The 9,670-nt window shown below is 41.0% G+C and overlaps 1 protein-coding gene and 1 long non-coding RNA gene across 3 annotated transcripts in view; one reads left to right on the forward strand and one right to left on the reverse strand.

Moving 5' to 3' along the window:
• Positions 1 to 9,670, reverse strand: part of ZNF609 (zinc finger protein 609) — a 181,409-nt gene that overhangs the window by 42,639 nt on the left and 129,100 nt on the right. The gene's annotated exons all lie outside the window — the stretch shown is intronic.
• On the forward strand, positions 995 to 1,961 carry LOC144218761 (uncharacterized). Its single transcript, XR_013331258.1, has 2 exons — positions 995 to 1,186; positions 1,706 to 1,961. It is a non-coding gene; the product is annotated as an uncharacterized LOC144218761 (long non-coding RNA).

The raw sequence follows: 9,670 nt of genomic DNA on the forward strand, positions 1-9,670 counted from the left end.
TCATTTCACCCAGGTTTTTTTTTTTTTTTTTTTTTTTTTTTAAATCACACTTATCCTGGCAATCCATTCATTTGCAAGTCGGGGATGTGACTACAGGGAAGGATCAAATCATGTAGGAGTCTTCCAAACCCAGAAACCCGAAGGCAGAAGGGGGTTATTATTCCTCTAGAGAAGATACTTCCAAAGAGAATCTCTATTTCCCAGGAGCCCATTATTAATATTCTAAGTATAAATCTCTGAAGTTATCCAATAAAACAATTTGGGATAAAGTCTTCTGCAGAAATGTTTGAAGTTTATGGAAAAGTGGTTCCCCAACTTGGACACACAGGATATACCTGAGATGATTAAAAACACTGACACCTGGCTCCCACCTACAGACACGGTGTTTTAATTTAGCTGGGCAAGACTTGGGCATCAGGCCTTTCAATCCCCGTCTCCACATTCTAATGTGCAGCAGAATCTGGAAACAACTGTTACAAAAATGGTATCTTCAAATTTTTCTGCCTTCAGTTCTGGGATTGACAGGAAACAAAAAAAATCCTAAGCCCTTATTCCTGGGATCTCTTGGGGCTGAATGAATCAAAGAAAGCACAAGGTAACACCCACCATCCTGGAACGATTTTCACATGACCATGGTATTTTCTCTCCACAGAATTTCAGGCAAAAGTATAATAGAGGGCCAGCTGAAACCACTATGAAGCAAGTACCCATTTGGGGAGTTGTTAGGTAGATCTGTTACAGCCAGAACTATAAGCAGGCAAAGGACTGGTATAGGGTAGAGATGGACGGCCAAAGTGGGATATCCGTCCGATGTAAACCACTGCACCCCCAGACGGTAGGGCCGGGGAGGCTAGGGAGGAACAGTAAAGATTGAATACAACTCCTCCTCCCATCTCTAAGTTCCCACACCATGGAAACTTTGCATAAGTGCAACAAAGGCTGGTTCACCACACCCTGAAATCTCACATCCTCCCTTTCTTCTTGCTGAGGTAACCACACACCGAACCCACAGCGGGAGGCAGCTCAGCAGAGGTCATCACACCCTCAGCTGTCCAGCTGGAGTCCTTGTCTGAAAGCTACTGGGAATCTCAATGGGACAGCTTGGAAGAAATACTTGCCTGAGGCTGTGATGGAATCATACCTATCCACAGTTGTACTGCTTAATGGCCTGGCAGGAAGAACTAGGGTAAGAACATGACTAGGGGCTGGTCTATATGAGTCTCTTTTCCTTTCAGCCGTCTTCAGCTAGAGGCTGACAGAAACAGCTAACTGCTGAAGCCTCTTTTTCTTTCTGGTAACTTCCACTTGGTATTTTCAGGGTTTGTTAACAGAGCAGAACCAAACCACACTGCAGTTCTCCGTGCCAAAAAGAGGGGAAATAGTAATGCAGAGAGAGGAACGGTTGAGATGAGAGGGTGGATGCTCTTCTGCCCAGAGAGGCTCTGGGAAGCAGTGCCTCCTATAATTATAAACAGTTCTGGTTTCCTTCCTCTCTCTAATCTGTGACAATAATTATTCTGAAGTTTTGGGTGGCTTCTGTTATGGGTTGAATTGTGTCCCCCAAAACAGATTATTAAAGTCCTAACCCCCAATACCTCAGAATGTGATCCTATGTAGAAACAGGTTCTTTTACAGAGGCAATCAAGTTAAAATGAGGTCATTTAAGTGGGCTCTAATCCAATATGACTGATGTCCTTATAAAAAGGGAGGAATGTGGACATACTGACAGATACGCACAGGGAGAAGAAGATGTGAAAGCGCACAGGGAGAAGATAGCCATGTGACTGGAGTGATGACATCTATAAACCAAGGGATGCCAAGGATTGCTGGCAAACATCAGAAGCTAGAAGAGGCAAGAAACATTCTTCCCTGGAAACATCAGAGAGAGCACAGCCCTGCTAACCCCTGATCTCTGACTTCTGGCCTCCAGAACCATGCGATAATAAATTCATTTTAAACCACCCAGGTTTTGGCATTTTGTTACAGTAGCCTTAGGAGATACAGCCCCCAAAGTAGACCTGGTGTTGATGAAATCAGTCAGATTCTATTTCAATTAGCCTCAGTGAATCACTGCTGCTAGCCAAGATTACAGTCTAGGTCAGTGGCTCTCAAATAGGGTGGGTGGAGAACAGTGGTGATGGCACCAAATCATAATTTCTTGGGAAGCTATTTCATAATAAATGCCTAAGTTCTAAACTGAGCCTGCTGATTCAGAATATGAGGAGTAAGGGATAGTTAACCTATCTTTTAAACAAGTTCCTCAAGTGATATCACTAACTTGCTCTGATCTCATATACCACACCACCCCCAACTGAGTAACATTAGCTTAAATGAAAGGATACAACTCAGGGTCTTTCCCAAATTTACCTGTAGATTCAATGTAATCTCAGTCAAAATCTCAGCAGGTTTTTTTGCTCCATAAAAATTCACAGACTGATCCTAATATTTATATGGAAATGTAAAAGGCCAATAGTCAAGTCAATCTTGAACAAGTACAACAAAGCTGAAGATACCAACACTTATAAAGCCACAGTTATTAAGACAGTGTAGTACTGACACAAGACTAGACAGATGGATGAGTGGGATGAAAGACAGGATCCAGAAATAAACCCACACATAGGTTATTTGATTTATGACAAATGAGACACTGCAGTAAAGTGGTGGGGGAAAGGATGGCCTTTTCAGTAAGGTGCTGGGTCAGTGAGGTATCCATATGGAAAAAGCAGACTCCTGACTAAACTCATACCCTAAACAAAAATCAATTTCAGACAGACTATAGATCCATATACGAAAATAAAAGCAATACAGTTCTCAGAAAAATACATAAGAGAGTATCTTTATTACCATGGGAAAGGCAAGCTTCTTAAACAGGACACCACAAAACACTAACTATAAAAGAAAAAAAGATAAACTAGACTTTATAAAATGAAGAAACTTTCATTCATGAAAAGGTACCATTAAGAGAAATGGCAAGCTATAAAATAGAAGGTATTTATAATATATCTGATGAAGGACTCAGAATATACAAAAAAAATCGCACAAATTCATAAGAAACATACAACCCAATCCTAAAATGTAAAAGGTTTAAACATGTACTTTGTAAGACTTCCAGTGGCCAATAAGCACATAAAAAGATTCTCAGTTTCATGATTTTCATGAGATGCAAATTAATATCACAATGAGATACCATGCTATACAGCAAACAGGATGGCTAAAATAAAAAAGACAAATAAGGTCAAGAGTTGGTAAGGATGCAAAACAATCAGGATTATTTGGAAGTAGGAGTATAAATTGGTTCAGACACTTTGGGAACCTGGCAATATCTACTGGCGCTGACCATATGTGTCCCTAATGACAGGAATTCCATTCCTAAGTATGTACAGAATAGGAATGGGTACATATATTCCTCAAAAGACACATACAACAATTTTTGCAGCAGCATTTTACACAACAACCCCAAACAATCCAAATACTCATCAGCAACTGAATAGTGTAACATTCACATAATGACATACCATAAAATAAGCAGAATAAAGTACAACTACATGCAACAACATGGATAAATTTCACTGGCATAATGCTGAATAGCTAGACATAAAAAAAGGTCATATTATAATGATTTTATTTATATAATGTTCAAAATGGAGAACACCAATCTCTGATGCTGGCAGTGAGAACTGATCTTTTTTTGAGCTATTGGAAGGGAAGTATGAAGGGGTTTCTGGGGTGATGGTAATAATGCATTTCTTCATGTAGGAAGTAATAACCATGAAGTGACCATGAAGTCACTTTAAAAATTCAATGACCTGCATGCTTATAAATTTGGACGCATACTTATATTTTTATTATTGTTCAGTAAGACATACTAACATAAAAACAAAAACACTTGGGCTTGTGACTCCTGTAGATGAGTACTAGGATCAGCTGAGGTGCATGCTAGTTCTGTACTTTGAGTAGTCTGCCCAAACTCCAGTCTAGTATCTAATGCAATAGAACTTGGGGGGATGGGAGGGGAGGGTTTCTACTTTCTCCTTTCTTTCTCCGTACTGATACTTGATTCTGTAAGATTTTTAAATAGAATAATTCTAAGGAGCGGGCTAAGTGCTGAAAAGCAGAAGAGAGCTTGGTAAATGGGAATATGCACAGTATTTCAAGTGTACTGAATGATACAAGAAAATTTTCAAAAGATGGGCATAATCAGAGTCAAATAAGGAGAAGGCAGGTTGTTCACTGAATTAGTTCAGGGCTAAAAAGTTTCATTTGACTGTGAGTTCAATGGGGGTAGAAAAGTATTCGATAGCAGTCTTTTAGGCTTTTTAAAGACCTACTAAACAGAAAATAGAGTACAGCTTGTGGGAGGGGGAACTACTCAATTTCTCACCATAGCCTTTTTGTCACGGAGCTTGTTGCTATGGAGAAGGCCATGAAGGCAGCAACTAGGGGAAATAAAGGATCTGGCAGGAGTAAGCACAGTGACAGTGGATTAAACAAAAATTCCTTGAGCAATTAGCAAGTAGCAGGGACTATAAATGACACACTTTCCATTTTTTCCTAACCCCTACCCTTCTAAAAGTACATGGGCTTGGTTTGCCACTATAATTTAACTCAAATACAGAGAAGCCTGAATAGGCCTAACAAAGCCTAAGCCTGGCAGACAAAACACAGGCCATTTAGCAATGCTGCTTCATGCCAGGGGGAATCAGCTACCTACCCACCCCTATCCTGGGGAAATGATCTCCAGCTGCCTAAATTATAAAGTTGTTGCCCTATGATTTCTTTGTTCTGTAAAGCCTGAGGGAGATAGGATAATGAAGTATCAGAAGAGGTACAGAACAGCCTCTTGTTTCATAAAGCAGTCAGAGGCAGAGTTGAGAGAGGAGAGAGAGAAAGAGGGAGTTCTTACTGGTATCATTAAGAGGCAGCAGCAGCGCGACCTGGGAGCAAAGCTCTGCCTGAACTGGTCTGAAACTACTGCTGTGGGAGAAAAGGCTGGTTGCCAAGTTTGTTAATAGCTTCTGCCCATCATTGTTACAGCAGCTTTATCAACCAGGGCAGGGCCAGGACCTGTTTTTAGCAGTGTAAGCACTGAGACCAGAGGGTTCAACAACATCTTCCAGCAGATCTCACCACAACCAATGATTAACAGAGACAGTTCTCTCTTCTGTCCCACACAAATGATCACAGAATTGTAAATATCACAGCTGGAAGGACCACAGAGATATGGAGACCAACCCCCTCATTTTTACAAATGAGGACACTGAGGTCCAGACTTGTTAAACGACCTTATCCCTTTTACCCATGGGAACCATATGCCAAAGCTAAATGAACTGGGGCTAGTGATCAGCCCCAGGTTATACTAGACTGTTATTTATTTCCTAGGTATCACTTACTGGGTTTCATACATAAGTATGAGGAACTAAATTATTTGCTAAAGATGGCATTAATAACAAAGTAGGTCTGTTTCTGAGCCCATCTTAGACGGTTCATTTACCGAAATATCAAAAGAATTTCATTTGAAGCAATCTTGCTTATCTGCCAAGCCTGCAGTCTGGCCAACTGTACCACCCCACTCTGTTCTCTGCTGGGCTGAGGGGGATGGTGGTGGTGACAGTGCACAAAAGGACATCTCTCTCCCTCGGAGATTTAGTTTATTTTGCAATCTGCAAAATGAAACTCAAAAAAGTCTGTAACTGAAAATTTTCCTTAGGGCTTCAGGATTTAAATATGTGACAGTGGGCAGATAACATAATCCAGAAAGGTATACAGACACGCAACTGCCTGAAAGCATCCCCTGGTTATAAGCCGCTAAGTGGGAAAAATGTGTTGGCGCTTGTTTTGGGTGGGGGAGGGGTGAGAGAAAGTAAGTATTGATTTCCCTAATGTTTCCTTTGTGTGGCTGCTGTTGCCATGTGGTGGTCTGTTGCTATGAAGATTTGTGGTGCCAGACAATGGCTGCTAGGCTCTTCATGACTGTGCTATTGGTGGAGCTGTTTCTGCAGGAGTTAGGCGAGTAAGCAACTGGCTAAGCAGTGGAGAAAGCTTGGTCACTGTGCACCATGTCATCCTCCAGGTAAGTGCTGCCTAAGGCAAGACTGAAGGTGAAGGGGTGTTAATTATAGCCAAGGAAAAAGAAAAACCAGAAGCTGAGAACCAGTGTAACTTTCCAGTATAAATATCTAATAATTAGGTACTTCACGGTTCACACACATACTTTCCTACCTCAGAATCACAGAATAAAGCAAGGGTAACTACTAAGGTTACCATTTCAATGAAAGAAGATTAATGGACAGACCTTCTTTTTAGTGAGAAGGATAAAGACCTGCAGTTGGGATCTGCAGTCAGACGAGGATGAAGAACTGCTGAGGTAGGTTCTCAGCGGAGCTACCACAGGCAAACTTACTTCCTGCTAAGCAAAACCACTGCCTATTACTCTGATAATGACAAAACTGCAACCCATACACCAAAGCACAAGACTCAACCACAGAGTTTGAAGCAGGGCCAAATGTTCTCCCAGGTAATAAGGGTCAGAGTCACAGAAGTCATCCTGGGTCTGTGCAGATGTTGGCTATTTACCCACTCTCTTTATCCCCCCACATAAATACTCTTCTTTCTACCCCAGAGTATATTTACACTTTTAGAGTACACAAAATGTAGGGGCGCCTGGGGGAGCACCCAGGTGGCTCAGTCAGTTGGCCGTCCGGCTCGGCTCAGGTCATGATCTCACGGTTCATGGGTTCGAGCCCCGCTTTGGGCTCTGTGCTGACAGCTAGTTCAGAGCCTGGAGCCTGTTTCAGATTCTGTGTCTCCCTCTCTCTCTGACCCTCCCCTGCTTGTGCTGTTTCTCTCTCTCTCTCTCTCAAAAATAAGTTAAAAAACTAAAAAAAAATTTAGAGCACACATAAAGATCATCTAGCCCCTATTGCAGTTCAATACAGTAAACCACAAGATACATGTGACTATTTAAATTTAATAATCCTTATCAACTAAAAGGCAACTGACAGAATGAGAAGATATTTGCAAATGACATATCAGATAAAGGGTTAGTATCTAAAATCTATAAAGAACTTATCAAACCCAATACCTGAAAGCCAAATAATCCAATGAAGAAATGGGCAAAAGACACGAATAAACACTTGTCCAAAGAAGGCATCCAGATGACTAACAGACATATGAAAAGATTCTCAATAACACTCATCATCAGGGAAATACACATCAAAACCACAATGCGATATCACCTCACACCTGTCAGAATGGTTAAAATTAACAACTCAGGAAACAACAGCTGTTGGTAAGGATGCAGAGAAAGAGGAACACTTTTACAGTGCTGGTGAGAATACAAACTGGTGCAGCTGCTCTGGAAAACAGTATGGAGGTTCCTCAAAAAATTAAAAATAGAGCTACCCTATGACCCAGCACTAGGTATTTATCCAAAAGATACAAAAATGCTGATTCAAAGGGGCACACTCACCTCAATGTTTATAGCAGCACTATCAATAATAGCCAAATGCTGGAAAGAACCCAAATGCCCATTGAGTGATGAACGGATAAAGAAGGTGCAGGGGTGTGTGTGTGTGTGTGTGTGCGTGTGTGTGTATGTGTGTGTAAGATTACTCAGGAATCAAAAAGAATGAAATCTTGTCATTTGCAACAACACAGATAGAACCAGAATGTATTATGCTAAATGAAATAAGTCAGAGAAAGGCAAATATATGATTTTAGTCATACATGGAATTTAAAAAACAAAACAGATGAACATAAAGGAAGAGAAGGGAAAATAAGACAAAAACAGGGAGGGAGGCAAACTATAAGAGACTCTTAAACACAGAGAACAAACTGAGGGTTGCTAGAGGGGTGTTGGGTAGAGGGATGCGCTAAATGGATGATGGGCATTAAGGAGGACACTTGTTGGGATGAGCAGTGGGTGTTATACGTAAGTGATGAATCACTGAATTCTACTCCTGAAATCATTATCACCTTATATATTAAATAACTTGGATTTAAATAAAATTTAAAAAATAAATTTAATTATCCTCAGTATTATGTGCCATATTTTAGGGTGCTCAATATCACATGTGACTAAACTACCATTTTGGACAGCTTATTTCCATCACAAAATGTTTTACTGAGCAGTGTACATCTAACCCAAGCCCTCATAAATTAGAAATCTAAGGCTGGGAGAAGTTAAGAGACTTACCCAAGATGACACAGCCAGCTAAAGGTAAGATCTGTTCTGGAATCCAACTTTCCTGACACTGGTTCAGGTATCTGTTCTGTACTAGAGTCAGAATGCTTAACTGAACCACCCAGGTACCCCTAGCATCTCCTAGAATTCTTTTTTTTTTTTTTTAATGTTTGTTTATTTTTGAGACTGAGTGTAAGCAGGGGAGGGACAAAGAGAGAGGGGGTTAGAGGGTCGGAAGCAGGCTCTTTGCTGGCAGCAGTGAGCCTGACATGGGGATCGAACTCACGAATCGCGAGATCATGACCTGAGCTGAAGTCAAGCACTCAACCAACTGGGCCACCCAGGTGCCCCTATATTTTTATGTTTATTTTTTATTTTTGAGAGAGAAACAAAGAGAGAAAGAGAGGAACAGAGGATCCAAAGTGGGCTCCGTACTGACAACAGAGCCTGATGTAAGGCTTGAAATGAACCAGGAGATCATGACCTGAGCTGAAATCGTTAGTCATTTAACTGACTGGCCACCCAGACACCGCAGCCTTGTCTTCCTTAAAAGCACCATAAAAGCCAGGAAGCAATTTTGCCTCAGCAAAAGTAGATGGTCTGCCTTAAGGCTTCTTATACATTGTTTCTGGGACCTTGTGTTAAAGTAAGCCTTGTCACGAGGAATGGATCTGAGACCTATTATTTCAATTTGAAGTGAGGTGGGACAAGGTGAAATCAGGTGGACTCAGACCTCTGCATAAACACTATGTCTCAAAAAAGCCAAGGAAAACATTCCAAGTTATACTTGGGTCTTAACAGTACCAAGGTTGAGCCTAGTCAAAGAGGATCTTTGCAGTGCTGGCTGTATTATGGACAGCCTAAAAAGAGATAGAATCTACAAGAATTTAAAAATGTCTCCAAGGCAAGGTTTGCACTGAGAGGGAAGAAAGAAGGAACACTGCATGACAGGTAGGCAAAGAAACCAGGAAGAATTGAGGCCATGACCCCTACACACCTGTTCTCAGCAAGGTGGCTCAGTTCTACAGGGACCTCATGAGCCTCCATTTCCCTCAGAGGCCAAGCATTCACAGCTTCTCTCTAAGCTCTAAGGATTTTTCCATTTGAAGAAAGTAGTAGTTTGCTCGGCAAAGAGACAGACAGAAGTACAAAGAGCTGGGTAGCAGACAAAAAGCCTAGGAGGCTGAAGGATTTTTTTTTTTAAGTATCTGTACATAGTTCTTATTATTAACTTGAGGACTGACTTTGTATACTAGATCTTATAGATCTGCAGAGAATGATCTTTGCAGGAAATCTCTGTGCCTGAAGATGAAAAGGAATGTAAACCAACTCTGATCCTGGTTCAGACCTTTGCCAACTGACAGTTCAGGTGAAGGCTCTTTGGGAGAGCCAGAAAGCAGAGTAGAAAATCTATAATTGCAGACAAGTTCTCTTTCCCTTGCAATCAATGAAAAAAAAAAAAAAAAAAAAAGAAAACATAAAAATAAT

The sequence above is a fragment of the Crocuta crocuta genome, unplaced genomic scaffold (genome assembly GCF_008692635.1).
Source record: "Crocuta crocuta isolate KB4526 unplaced genomic scaffold, BGI_CrCroc_1.0 scaffold130, whole genome shotgun sequence".
In the NCBI taxonomy this organism is placed as follows: domain Eukaryota; kingdom Metazoa; phylum Chordata; class Mammalia; order Carnivora; family Hyaenidae; genus Crocuta; species Crocuta crocuta.